Source organism: Lissotriton vulgaris, chromosome 3_1 (assembly GCF_964263255.1).
Source record: "Lissotriton vulgaris chromosome 3_1, aLisVul1.2, whole genome shotgun sequence".
In the NCBI taxonomy this organism is placed as follows: domain Eukaryota; kingdom Metazoa; phylum Chordata; class Amphibia; order Caudata; family Salamandridae; genus Lissotriton; species Lissotriton vulgaris.
Genome location: NC_141689.1, coordinates 26,714,422 through 26,727,656, shown reverse-complemented (window position 1 = coordinate 26,727,656; position 13,235 = coordinate 26,714,422). Strand labels below are relative to the sequence as shown.

Sequence of the window (13,235 nt, the reverse complement as noted above, 5' to 3'; positions counted from 1 at the left end):
AGTCTCGTTAATCTGTTAGGAAGAGATATTTTGTGTAAAATAAATTGTGCCATACACTGTTCACCAGATGACATAGAGCTTCAAACCCCAGATGAAGATAGTCTGTACAAAATGACTATAGCAATGATTGAATCAGAAAGAAGTGAACTATTTCCCGTGTTTGATAAAGAAAAGATACCAGCAGAATTGAAAGAGACAGTGAAAGAGCAAGTTTGGGTTGAAAGGTGTAGATCCTCTGTAGATCCTGTGAAAATGTCTATGAAAGAAGGAGCTAGTTACCCAAACATTCCTCAGTATATAATGACAGCAGAAATAATTGAGGGAGTAACGCCAATAATAAACAAAATGATTGAACAGGGTATTTTGAGAAAAATAGAGAGCAGTCCTTGTAATTCACCGATAATGGGATTGAAAAAGCCAAACAGAACATTTAGGATTGTACAGGATCTTAGAAAGGTTAATAAAATTGTTGTCCCTTGTTGTCCAATTGTACCAAATCCAGCAGTGAATCTATACCAGATTCCACATGATGCAGAATGGTATACCATTATAGATCTGTGTAACGCTTTCTTTACGGTTCCATTGCATCCAGAAAGCCAGCCAATATTTGCGTTCCGTTTCGGAGATCGTATTTTGGCCTTGTGCCGAATTTCTCAAGGGTATACTGACAGTTCATCCATTTTTAATTAGTTGCTAAAGAAATCATTAGAAGGTTTTAATATGCCTGGAGAGTGTATATTGGTTCAATATATCGATGACCTATTGGTGGCATCAAAAACAAAAGATGAATGCATTCAAGATACAATTGCTTTGCTAAATCATTTAGCCGAAGAAGGACATAAAGTGACTCCTTCGAAGTTACAATTTTGTCAAAAGGAATACCTAGGTCATAAGATTGCAAAAGGGACTAGACAAGTCACAGCAGAAAGAATAAAACTGATACAAGCAATGCAACCGCCAAAAACACAAAGATAAGTCAGGATGTTTCTAGGGATGGCAATTTATTGGATCAGTGGATTTTCATTCATTGCGAACCCCTTACAAAGACTCACAAAAGCAGATATAAAATACCCCATTGTGCTGACTAAAACTGAAATGGAAGCATTTGAACAGCTGAAAACGAGTTTGTGTGAAGCTCCAGCGTTAGGAATGCCTGATTACAAGAAGGAATTTGAATTGCACTGCAGTGAGCGAGAAGGATGTGCATTATCAGTACTAATTCAGAGACATGGAAAACTGAGAAAGCCAATCGCGTATTTCTCAGCAGTTTTAGATCCAGTTGCAACAGCTTTGCCAGGATGTTTGAAAGCAGTAGCAGCTACAAGTGTGAGTTTGGAACAGAGAGAAGGAATTGTGATGAGATTTCATGTGAGCATGTACCTCATTCTGTGGAGATTCTCCTCACAAGGACACAAACTCAGTATCTCACCAATAACAGGATGACAAAGTATGAAAAGGTCATTCTGGGTGCAGACAATGTGACCATTTCCCGTTGTGTGAATGTCAATCCCTCTACATTGTTACTTGATACCATGGATGTGGAGATGAAAAATGAAGTTGATCACAAATGTTTGGACGTTCGTGAGTACTGTACAAAGCCAAGACCGGATATAAGAGATGAACCTTTACCTGAATCTGACTATGTGATGTTTGTTGATGGTTCATGTCTGAGAATGGAAGAGGGTGCTGTAAGTGCTGCATATGCAGTGTGTACAGTTGCAGATGTTTTGGAAGCATCTTGTCTGAAAGGAATTCGTTGTGCTCAGATAGCAGAATTGTTTGCTTTTATTTGAGCATGCGAGTTGGGAAAAGAGATCAGAGTTACCATAGTGACTGACAGTCAGTATGGGGTTGGGGTTGTCCATGATTATGGGCAACTGTGGTCCCAAAGAGGTTATTTGACTTCTGCAGGATCCCCCATCAGGAATGCTGAGTTTGTGAAAATGTTGATTGATGCTATACAACTGCCAGACAAAATAGCTGTGGTCAATGTGCAGCCCCCAAAACAGGTTATGACTACATCACACGTGGACATAGGTACGTTGACTCAATTGCAAAATATTGTGCCAGAAACCTTGCATTTATAAATCGGGACAGGGAAAAGGAGAATGTTTCAAGTCCTTTAATGCTAACCAGAATAGAAATTTGGCAGGAAGTGAGACAAATGCAGGAAGTAGTTAGTGAGGAAGAGAAAAACATTTGGTTAAAAGCAGGATGTAAGCAAAGAGAAGAAGATGAAATTTGTGTTTACAAAGATGAAAGACCAGTCATGCCTGACAGCATGATTTCCAATATGGCTCGATTGTACCAGGGTCAGGCTCATATTGGAAGGGATGCCATGATTAGGCTGTTCAGACAAACCTGGTATAACCCGAAATTTAGAATGATTGCTGAAAGTCTGTGCCAGAGATGTCTGATCTGCCAACAGTTCAATCCAAACAGAAAAACTGTTGTAAGCTTGGGAACCATAGGACAGGAGGGAGGTCCATTCACTTGAATGCAGCTTGATTTTATCGAATTGCCTCCTCACAACAAACTGAGATATGTACTGGTGATAATCTGTTTGTTCTCTCGGTGGGTTGAAGCTTTTACTACCCGTACGAATGATGGAATAACTGTTGCAAAATTGCTTTTACGAGAAATCATACCAAGGTATGGGTTTCCAGTAATGATTGAAACTGATTGTGTCACTCATTTTCATAGTAAGTTGTTGCAGATGATATGTGAAGCACAGGACATTACATTGTGCTTACAGACCAGAAGCTTCAGGGGTAGTTGAGCAGGTGAATGGAAAAATCAAAAACAGGATTGCAAAGATGTGTTTGGCCGGATGCATTACTACTTGTTTTGATGACCCTAAGAAGCATGCCAGATTGTTTCCGCTTGCCAGAGAGACTTTGCTGCTGTGAGGACTCGCCAGCGCATTTTCCTATCCCAAACTGCCGTCGCTGCAGGAGCAGCCTTCCTGAGCCATACCAGCTGAAGACCCTGTGAGAGGAGACGCGAGGCCGCAGCGGAGGTGAGAGGCGCGGCCCGGGGACTGCGAGGGACAGCGTCAGTAACATCAGCTGTTCCCTCTTCCCGCGTGAGCCGCGCCCCCTCCCAGTGCCCCGCCCCCTGCAGGCTGTTTAAAAGCTCTCGCGGCCCCCGCTCCTCGGGTGACGCTTGCCAGAGAGACTTTGCTGCTGTGAGGACTCGCCAGCGTATTTTCCTATCCCAAACTGCCGTCGCTGCAGGAGCAGCCTTCCTGAGCCATACCAGCTGAAGACCCTGTGAGAGGAGACGCGAGACCGCAGCGGAGGTGAGAGGCGCAGCCCGGGGACTGCGAGGGACAGCGTCAGTAACATCAGCTGTTCCCTCTTCCCGCGTGAGCCGCGCCCCCTCCCAGTGCCCCGCCCCCTGCAGGCTGTTTAAAAGCTCTCGCGGCCCCCGCTCCTCGGGTGACGCTTGCCAGAGAGACTTTGCTGCTGTGAGGACTCGCCAGCGCATTTTCCTATCCCAAACTGCCGTCGCTGCAGGAGCAGCCTTCCTGAGCCATACCAGCTGAAGACCCTGTGAGAGGAGACGCGAGGCCGCAGCGGAGGTGAGAGGCGCGGCCCGGGGACTGCGAGGGACAGCGTCAGTAACATCAGCTGTTCCCTCTTCCCACGTGAGCCGCGCCCCCTCCCAGTGCCCCGCCCCCTGCAGGCTGTTTAAAAGCTCTCGCGGCCCCCGCTCCTCGGGTGACGCTTGCCAGAGAGACTTTGCTGCTGTGAGGACTCGCCAGCGCATTTTCCTATCCCAAACTGCCGTCGCTGCAGGAGCAGCCTTCCTGAGCCATACCAGCTGAAGACCCTGTGAGAGGAGACGCGAGGCCGCAGCGGAGGTGAGAGGCGCGGCCCGGGGACTGCGAGGGACAGCGTCAGTAACATCAGCTGTTCCCTCTTCCCGCGTGAGCCGCGCCCCCTCCCAGTGCCCCGCCCCTTCCCTACACCTCACCTACTTAAACAGGGCCTACCACGTGCATCGCGGGACGGGCGCGGGCGAAGCGCGGGCGAAGCGCGGGCGGAGCCCGGGCCAAGGGCGGGCCCGTTGTTGCCCGTTAGTGCCCGATAGAGACCGGACCGGGCCTTCCCTCTTTCATAGACGACCCAGCAACAAACAAGCATGCCGCCAAAAACTAGAAGTGCCTCCAAACCCAAATCTAAACATACACAGGAGGTAGCACAAGTAACTGGCCCTATCGACCTTTTTATATCACGGGTCAACGAAACAATAAATCAAAGCATAGCTTTAATGGAAAAGAGAGTCTCAATGGACCTTATGACCGCAAACGCCAAGCGCTCATCACTTGGTGCTATAGCGAACGCTGCATCCCCAATTAATCTGACCTCCCAAAACAGTTCACTTCCAGTGCCTCTCCCAATCTCAGAACTTAACACCGTCCCTTCAGTAGTCGACCTGTCAGTCACGCATTCCGAGTCGGACCTCTCAATAACATCAGAAGACTTGGAAGCAACCCCCGACCTAGCTGGATGTCAAACCCAAGGAGATATCCAAACCACCGACAACCCGCCCCAGCATGGCGAGAGGGAAAGGGCAACATCGGAGACTCGACCATCACTCAGTGGAAAAACTCAAAGCTCACCCATGACCCATCCAAACTCCCCATGCTCCAACAGCATACTGCACATTCCTGATTCCCCTCTTCCACACAAGGCAATCTCCAATAATAACACGTCTGAGCAATGTAAGACCTGCAGAATTACATCACAAGTGCTTACCACTACCAAAGATTTACTCTACCAATACCTAAAGCCTATCCAGTTGAGCATCAGAAATCTCGAAGCTCAACTGACAATAACATCGGCCACTCTTCTAGATACAAATACTAGGATAGACGTAAAGGGCCAGCGAAACACCTCACACCCACCAAGAAAGCAAAACCAAAAACACAGACAGAAAACAGTCAATCCTTCAAACGCAACATCCGCAGCACAGAGGAACCCAAATCCACCGTCTACCACACCCAAACCAATAGCAAATATGCCTCATCCCCAGCAGGAGAAACCACCACAACAAAAAGCTCAGCAGGCAACTACTAAAGGCAAGACCACGACACACACCCCATGCACAGCACAAAACCCAGATTCCAGTAGAATCCCCACAGAGAAACCCGATTCCCAGCCTACGAACCCACTACCATCCCAAAAAACATCCAAAAACGCATCGGAAACCACCCCGAAAAAACTCCCCACAGTTAGACGTCTAGCCCATCTGCCCCCTGAAGCTACTCCCTACACAATAGTCTTAACAGGAGTACCCGAGTTAGCAGAAGACACCCCAGAAACTGCATTGTCACTTAAAAACAAGGCCATGCAGTGGCTCAGTATAAATAGACCTCTCAAATCACACCTATCAGGAGGGATTACGTCAGCACGTAGGGTAGCCTGGATAGGCAAAACCAAGAAAACAATACGCGGTGACTGCATCATTGTAACATGCAGAGATCCCGCAACGGTAGACTACATCTGTGCCTGGCCACAACTCGAGAAAAAAGGGGGAATAGACGCCCGCCACCTTTCTCTTTTTTACCCCCCAGTAAAACAACACCACAACCTACCACCCTGGGAATGGCACCATCATCCCAAAGACCCACGAAACCAGGACCCATGGCGCCAAACACCATGGAGTCGGAGGGATTACCCACGTGAGTACCTAGACAGGGGGGGGCCAAGAGAAAGGTACGCTGATGGCCAATTTCCATATTGGCAGGATCGACCCTACCCAGCACACGAAGGCTGGCAGGGCTTCCCGACCCAAAATCCATACGAGTGCCTCGATATGGTCGATTGACCATTTTCGGTCGATCTTAGCCAACACACAGTTGCCGTCCCATACCACCCAGTCTCTGATAAGCACCCGACAGCCTCACCAAAACTGCCTGACACACCAGAAGCACCAACGATCCAACTTAACAACCCTTTGACCCACACCTCCCCCAAAAAACTGGACATGAGCGAAAGATCATTCACTGACCAAGTTTCAGCCGCTGAAATCCCTACCAACCACAAAACACTACCCGCCACCTCGACAGACAACGAGGCCATGAATATAGGCATAGCTTTCTGGAACGTTGCAGGTCTAACCGGAAAAATAACATGCCCTCAATGGCTGGAAATAGCAGGAAGCCATCAAATCTTGTGCCTACAAGAGACCTGGCGTACATCCCCCCTCCACCTAACGGGATATAAGACATTCTTCACCAAAGCAACGCCTAGCACAATGGGAAGACCAAAAGGTGGACTCATGATCTTTTTCTCCAACACCATAGCAGTCACGGTAAAACTAACGAAAGAAACACCTACTTTTCAAATCATCCAAATTACCCACCAGACTACCGCATCGAGGAACATATATATACTCATAAATTATTATAACAACGCAGGTACCCTGGACTGCTGTACAAATCTAGACGAAATGGTGGCTCACATATCCACACTACAAAGCGCGAACCTAAGCGCGACAATAAAATACATCTGGGGAGGCGACTTCAACCACCCATTATGCCCAAACCACAAAATCGGAATTTGTGGCCTGCAATCTGAATCCGGAAATCCCATCCCTCATTTCGCACACACTGAAAGCGGAAATAAGCTAAATGAAATCCTATTCACTCTGGACCTAGACTTTGTAAACGAACTAGTGGACCCGGCCCAGGAATTTCTACCCACCTTCCATGGGCGAGGCTACACGTCCACCATTGATTTTATCTTAGCCTCTAATACGTGTAAAAGTTCGCTAAAAAATTACAAAGTAGGGTCCAGTCCAATTAGTGATCACTATCCCCTCAGCGTGGAGCTCACAATGGAGAAAGCGGGCCGCTCCGCAACTAAAACCAGTTCTCTTGACCAACAATCAATAACAATAAAGAAGAAGAACGGGTACGCCATCAAATGGGCGAAAGTCGACCCTGAAGTGACCTCGCAAAGGATACTTGAAAAAGCGCACCCCTGGTTAAGGGACTGTTTGTCCGCAGAGGCCTCCCCCGAACTAATCATCACCTCTTTCCATAACATTCAAGGGGCAATAAGAGACGAGTTACTCAAACACATGGCAAATAAACCTAAACCCCAAACTAAAAGATGGTTTAACTCAGACTGCAGAAAGGCCCTCACGTCCTTAAAAGAAGCCCTTCGGCAGAAACCAAGAGATGCCCAATTAATTTCACTCCGGAGGAAAATGTATAACGAAGCTAGGAAAAACCGAAGGCGGCAGATAAAGAGAGATCTTTGGTGCCAACTACACGAAAGCGCACTAAAAAAGGACAGCATCACATTCTGGCAGACCATCAGATCACCTTTTTTAGATAACAACACTGATCCATACCACCTCGACGTAGCAGTAACCGAGAATGACTGGGTTCATCATTTTACTAAAATCTTTGGCTCGCCATCTGACATACCTCAAATAGAACGCGAGGATGAAGCAGAGAAAAATTTTCTTCCCATTGAGCTACGTTTCACTGTCACCGAGGTCAGAAAGGCAATCAAAGCGTCAAAAACTGGCAAGGCTCCCGGCCCAGACGGGGTACCTATGGACTTGTTTTTACACAACAGTGACTATTGGTCGCTAATAATAACCCGGGTAATGACTGCAGTCGCTGAAATCGGTCTCCTCCCATCATGGTCATCATCCACCCTCCTGCCAATATTTAAGAAAGGGGACCGCAACGATCCCGCGTGCTACCGGCCGATCTCCCTTCTGGATTCCACGGGCAAAATTGCAGGCCGACTACTCCTGGACCGATTACTATCCTGGGCCCAGGTAAACAACATCTTCACAGACCTGCAATATGGCTTCCAGAAGGGGCTCGGAACGGTGGAGCAGGCCTTAAACCTGACCCTCCTGGCCGGAAAATACGCTCACGCAAAAGAAGGAAAAATCTACCTGGTCTACGTAGACCTGAGCGCGGCTTTTGACTGCGTTCAGCACGCAAAGCTGTGGGAAATTATGTCCAATCTTGGAGTAGACCCACCGATATTGGCTTTCCTTAGGGGTCTATATACCAACGCAGAAGGCCGAGTGCGGTATGGCATCGGCGGCGAACTGTCACGCCCCTTTAAAATCACACGAGGAGTAAGGCAAGGGTGTGTACTGGCTCCCTTCTTATTCAATCTATACACCAACGGGATTGAAAAAGCTATGTTGGCAGGGAGCCAGGACCTCCCACAGATAGCACGCCGCCCTATACCCATCCTCCTCTATGCCGACGACTCGGTCATCCTGGCCCGAACAGCAAATCAACTCCAACGACAGTTGAACAAATATGTGACGTTTATGGACTCTCTGGGTCTAAAAGTAAATACAAAGAAAACATTTACAATGATCATAGGACCCAAACACGGAACTTCAAGATCCATACACATAAATAACACCAAGCTGGAAAAAACAACAGTATACCCCTACCTGGGTATACTCGTGGACGATTCAATGACCTGGCGTAAAGCCATTGAAGCCAGAAACCTCAACATCCGTCGAGCAACATCAGCACTTTGTGCCTTTTCCAGGAAACTCGGCAAACCAGCTCCTTCCGAACTGTTAACGCTATACTATGCAAAGTGCCACAGCGTGGCTAGTTACGGAGCAGGCATCTGGGGATACGGAAGCATTAACCAACTACAGGTAACGGAGAATGCCTTTATTAAGTATGTTCTGGCCCTTCCCCAAAGCTCTCCGATTCTAGCATCACATCGAGAGCTAGGGATGGAATTTGTGACAGACACCATACGCTGCCAGCCCCTCATTCTATGGCATCGCATATGGTGCAACTCAGAAAGCCATATAACACGCTCCCTCATCGCCGATTGCCTTAGTCTATCTCACTGGAGGAAAATTCCCTGGCTCAACTACATTTTTAAATTTTTTCAAGATCTAGATCGGGAGCAATATTTTCTTGATCCACCTTCAATAGAAGACATTTCAAAGAAACAGCTCAAAGAACTATGTATGGGCCACTTAAGAGAACTCCGCAATCAGGCTGAGATTGTAAAAACACAAAACGGAAAAATCTGCCTATTGCAACCAGTGAAATTGATACAGCCCTACCTGACGTTCTTTCTTTCAAACTACGAAAAGTTTCTATTGACAAGACTCCGGTTCGATCTCTTCTTCCGCTTGGTTTCATTTCCGGAACAGAACAACTGGTCTCGGAATTTGTGTTGTTGTCCGTGTGACGGGGCCTCCAAGCAATCAACAGTCCATGTCACACTGTTCTGCAAATACTACAGCGCAGCCAGGAAAAAATGGATTGTTCCCCTTCTTCGTTCAAGCGGTCTCAGAAACACATATCCAGCACTTGTTTATCTCCAGTCACCGGTAAACCCGCACGAAGCCAAAATGATATCGACGTTTTCAAAAAAAGTAATGAAAACCCGTCAGGGCATTGTTTTATAAACTATAAACATGTGAATTTCTGTACAAAACTGATGATTTTTATAAATTGTACTTTTTATGATTATGCACATTTTTATAATCGAATAAAAGTTTACGAAACAAGCATGCCAGATAAAAAGACTGGATTGAGTCCACATGAGATTTTGATGGGCAGGGTCATGAGACAGGCATATGTACCAGTTGATAAACTGTTAACTATTAATGATGACATCATACTGGAGTACTGCAAGAATCTGTCTAATGTGGTAACTTCTGTGTTTCATCAGGTGGGAATTGAATCAAACACGAAAGAAAGACATCCAGCTCATGATCTAGTTCCTGGAGATTGGTTGAGAATTAAAGTGCACCGAAGGAGAAACTGTTTGGTGCCTTGTTGGCAGAGGCCCAGACAGGTCATTCTGGTTAGCACAACTGCAGTCAAGTGTGATGGAGTGAAAAGATGGGTGCATGCCAGCGACACAATCCGTGTGCCAGAACCTGAAAATCCTCACGAAGAAGGAGAAAGTACAACTGACTCTGACTCAGAAGATGAACCAGAAAGAAATCCATATATTGAAGATTGACAATAACGTTGAAATCTGGAAGTATCACACACTAGTTCTGCATCAGAAGAAGAAGGTGAAGCTGTCGAAATACCACATTTTTAAGATCGACCTGAATGTCAAGATTTGGTAAGAAGTGAGACCAGTGAAAGTGTTGAGCAAAGTACAGAAAAGACTGGTGATCAGTAAGGTATTGAAAAGCAGTCAGAAAACTCTGAAGGCAGGTACCAAAATCCTGACACTGGAAAATCGAAAGTAATTCACGACCAGGATGAGATTCCAAGTACTAGTTAGGGTTCCTAACAGAGTGGAGCTGCTGAGTAAAGAAAAACCTGATCTGGAGAAAGACACAGATATCATACAATTCATCGTAAATGAGACTGTTGAAAATACAGAAAGTGAAACAGATGACAGTGGAGACGAAACAGAACTGAGAAGAAGTTCCTGGAAAAGAGCTTGGAGAGTGGAGCATAAAACTCTGGAACCAAAGACAAAAAAATCTCGAAAAGGAGATAATTGGCCTGAAGAAAGTGATGGACTGAGATTTAAATTGGTTAACAAAGCAACAAAACCAGCTGAGCAAGTGAATGAGATAATAAGTCAGAAAGAGGTAGTGGGAAAGAAAATCGAAGTGATTCAAAGGCCAAAAAGAGTGAGGAGACCAAATCAGAAATTCAGATCACCTGAAGGGACTTATATCATATTGCCTCCTATTGAAGAAGTAGGAAGTAGTCAAGAAAACCTGGACATTAAAATTGGGGAAAAAGGAAAGTGAAATAAAAAGATTAAGATTCAAAGAAGGAAAAAGAATATTGAAATTCTGACAACGAGAAATAAGACTTGTGAAAAACTGACATGGAAACAAGCATTATGAATGCATACTGATTTATTGGAAAAAAGAATAAGAATAAGGGTAGAAGAAAATTTGTTAGTAAAACTCACTGTGCTAAAGAAAAAAAAATGATGGCTACTATTCAACGAATTACTAATTGTTCAATTTTCAGAAGATGTTGTAAAAAGTCTATCATATGCGCAGTATTGATAATTTTAGTATGGTTAATTTTAGCTGTTATTATTCCTTTTATACATGATTTTGAAAAAGTGAGACCTAATGTGACTAAGAATGAATTGAAAACTGATAAACCACATGTGTATAGACCAGAACTTCACCAAGATAGATCTATGGGTGATTTCCCAAGAAATACTGTTTCAAGATTGTTGTCTGAATATACTAGAACAATTGGTGCCAGTGATTGTTATGTTTGTGTAAAGCTGCCAGCATCTGTGTCAGAGGTTGTAACTTACCATCACCTCCCACTTACATATGGGGTGACGTGTAGTGTCATAGCAAGTCTGTTTTATAATACTGGAAAGCTGGAATATTATTATTCAAATTCTGATGATATATTTGCAAAACTGAAAGTTTTTAATGCATTGAATAAAGTCATGGTAGAATTGTTCTTAGTAACACAGGAACTCACTCACGAGTATGCATTTAGACATAATTTGACTTGTAAGATGAGGAGTGAAGAAAAAGCATTTTTAGATATGGTTGAAGAAAGGAGGACTATGTACAAAAGAAATGAGAAAATGAAGCACACAAAATCAAAATTTTGGCAATATGAAGATGAGAAATTAAATGGTCAAAACATGAATGTTGCTATAAATATAGATACTCCATCTTTAGGGAAATTCTGTATTCGAAGAGATAACACTTTGTATTACAATTATTTTGTGGGAGCTAGTCAATGTGAAGACACCTATCGTATAATAGGGGGATGGGAATTCAAAGGTGGTAGAGATCCAATATTTCCTTGGATTTATTTTATTTGTGTGAACAAGGCTTATTATAAGCTCCTTGACCATTGGTATGGGACATGCTATGTTGGATTTGTTTTACCTAAAATCTTTCATATAGATAGAAACACTAGGGAAACATATGAGATACACAAACATTTGAGTCGTAAAAAGAGAGAGAGTGTAGCTGAAATAATTGGTGATATTTTTGGAGCACTGATACCGATGGTGGGGATATCTTTTTATGCAAACAGAATTCGAAAATTGTCAACAATAGTAAATCGAATATCAACAGACACTCAAGGTGGATTAGTAATGGTAAATACTGAATTAGTTGCTATGAGAGCTATGGTGATGCAGAATCATCTTGCTCTTGATATATGGCAAAAGAAAGAGGAGTTTGTGGAACCTTACATGTACATCACTAATGTACCTATATTCCTGATAAAAGTCAAAACATTGAAAAGTATATTAGAAATATTACAGAGTTGCATAAGAAAATTGAACCACTAGAGGTTGATGGTTTTCTCCAACGAATGGGTAAAGGTTTTGAAGCAGTCAAACATTGGTTACATGAAATAAGTAGTTCTATTATAGGTAAAATAGTTTTTCCAATAATGATAATATCAATAGTTATATTAGTATTAAAGGTGTGTTGCATGATCAGAAAAAGGAGGAATGTCAAAAGAGCAAAGAAAATAATGATTAAAGAAATACAAGATAGAGAACTAGAAATGGTTGATATAGAGATGGAGGAGTTACAAGAATTAGTGTATCAGAATAACAAGAAGTTGGATGAAACAAAAGTGTAGATTAATACTAATAAAATAATGTTCTTATGAAAATTTGCTAAATTTTGGGAGTGATTTGGTGATAAAATCACCAAAGGAGGGAGTTGATGGAGCGAGGGTAGAAACAAAATTGTGTATATCCCTCATGAAGTCACTTTCCTATAACAATACCCTGAACTAACTGAAACTGACGTTTGGAAAATTAACCAACCTAGAATAAAACTGCTCCTACACAAGTACACGTGGGAAACACATTTTGCTTATGTTGCAATCATAATTGACTAATAATGTAATTCTGTCATATCTTAAACTGATGAGCAGCTATTAAACTAACAAAGTGTGGCCTAAATGTGCTTTTGTTTACGTATTTGTGGCCAAACCCGGACATAAGTGAGTATATCACGCCTATATGTAGCTCGAATCGCTGGGTAACAATTAACAGAGATACCTTAGTAAAAGGGGAGGTATAAAGAATGGGCTTTAATTCAATAAATAACAGTTATTTGTGTTTGGTTCTATCATAAGTTTCCGTGTGGGTCTTTGAGGCTTTTCAAAATATGGCTGCAGTCTGAAGCCTAATAACTGAAGTAAAGACGCATGCGCGAACCTTGCGCGAGGCAGCAGCTGAAATTAATGGCCCGTGTTTGTATTGCCTGGTTCAAGGACAGAA

The 13,235-nt window shown here is 43.9% G+C and overlaps 1 protein-coding gene across 1 annotated transcript in view; it reads right to left on the bottom strand.

Annotated features, from left to right (window-relative positions):
* The window catches only part of LOC147725849 (extracellular calcium-sensing receptor-like), a 333,094-nt gene that overhangs the window by 61,213 nt on the left and 258,646 nt on the right, over nt 1–13,235 (bottom strand). The gene's annotated exons all lie outside the window — the stretch shown is intronic.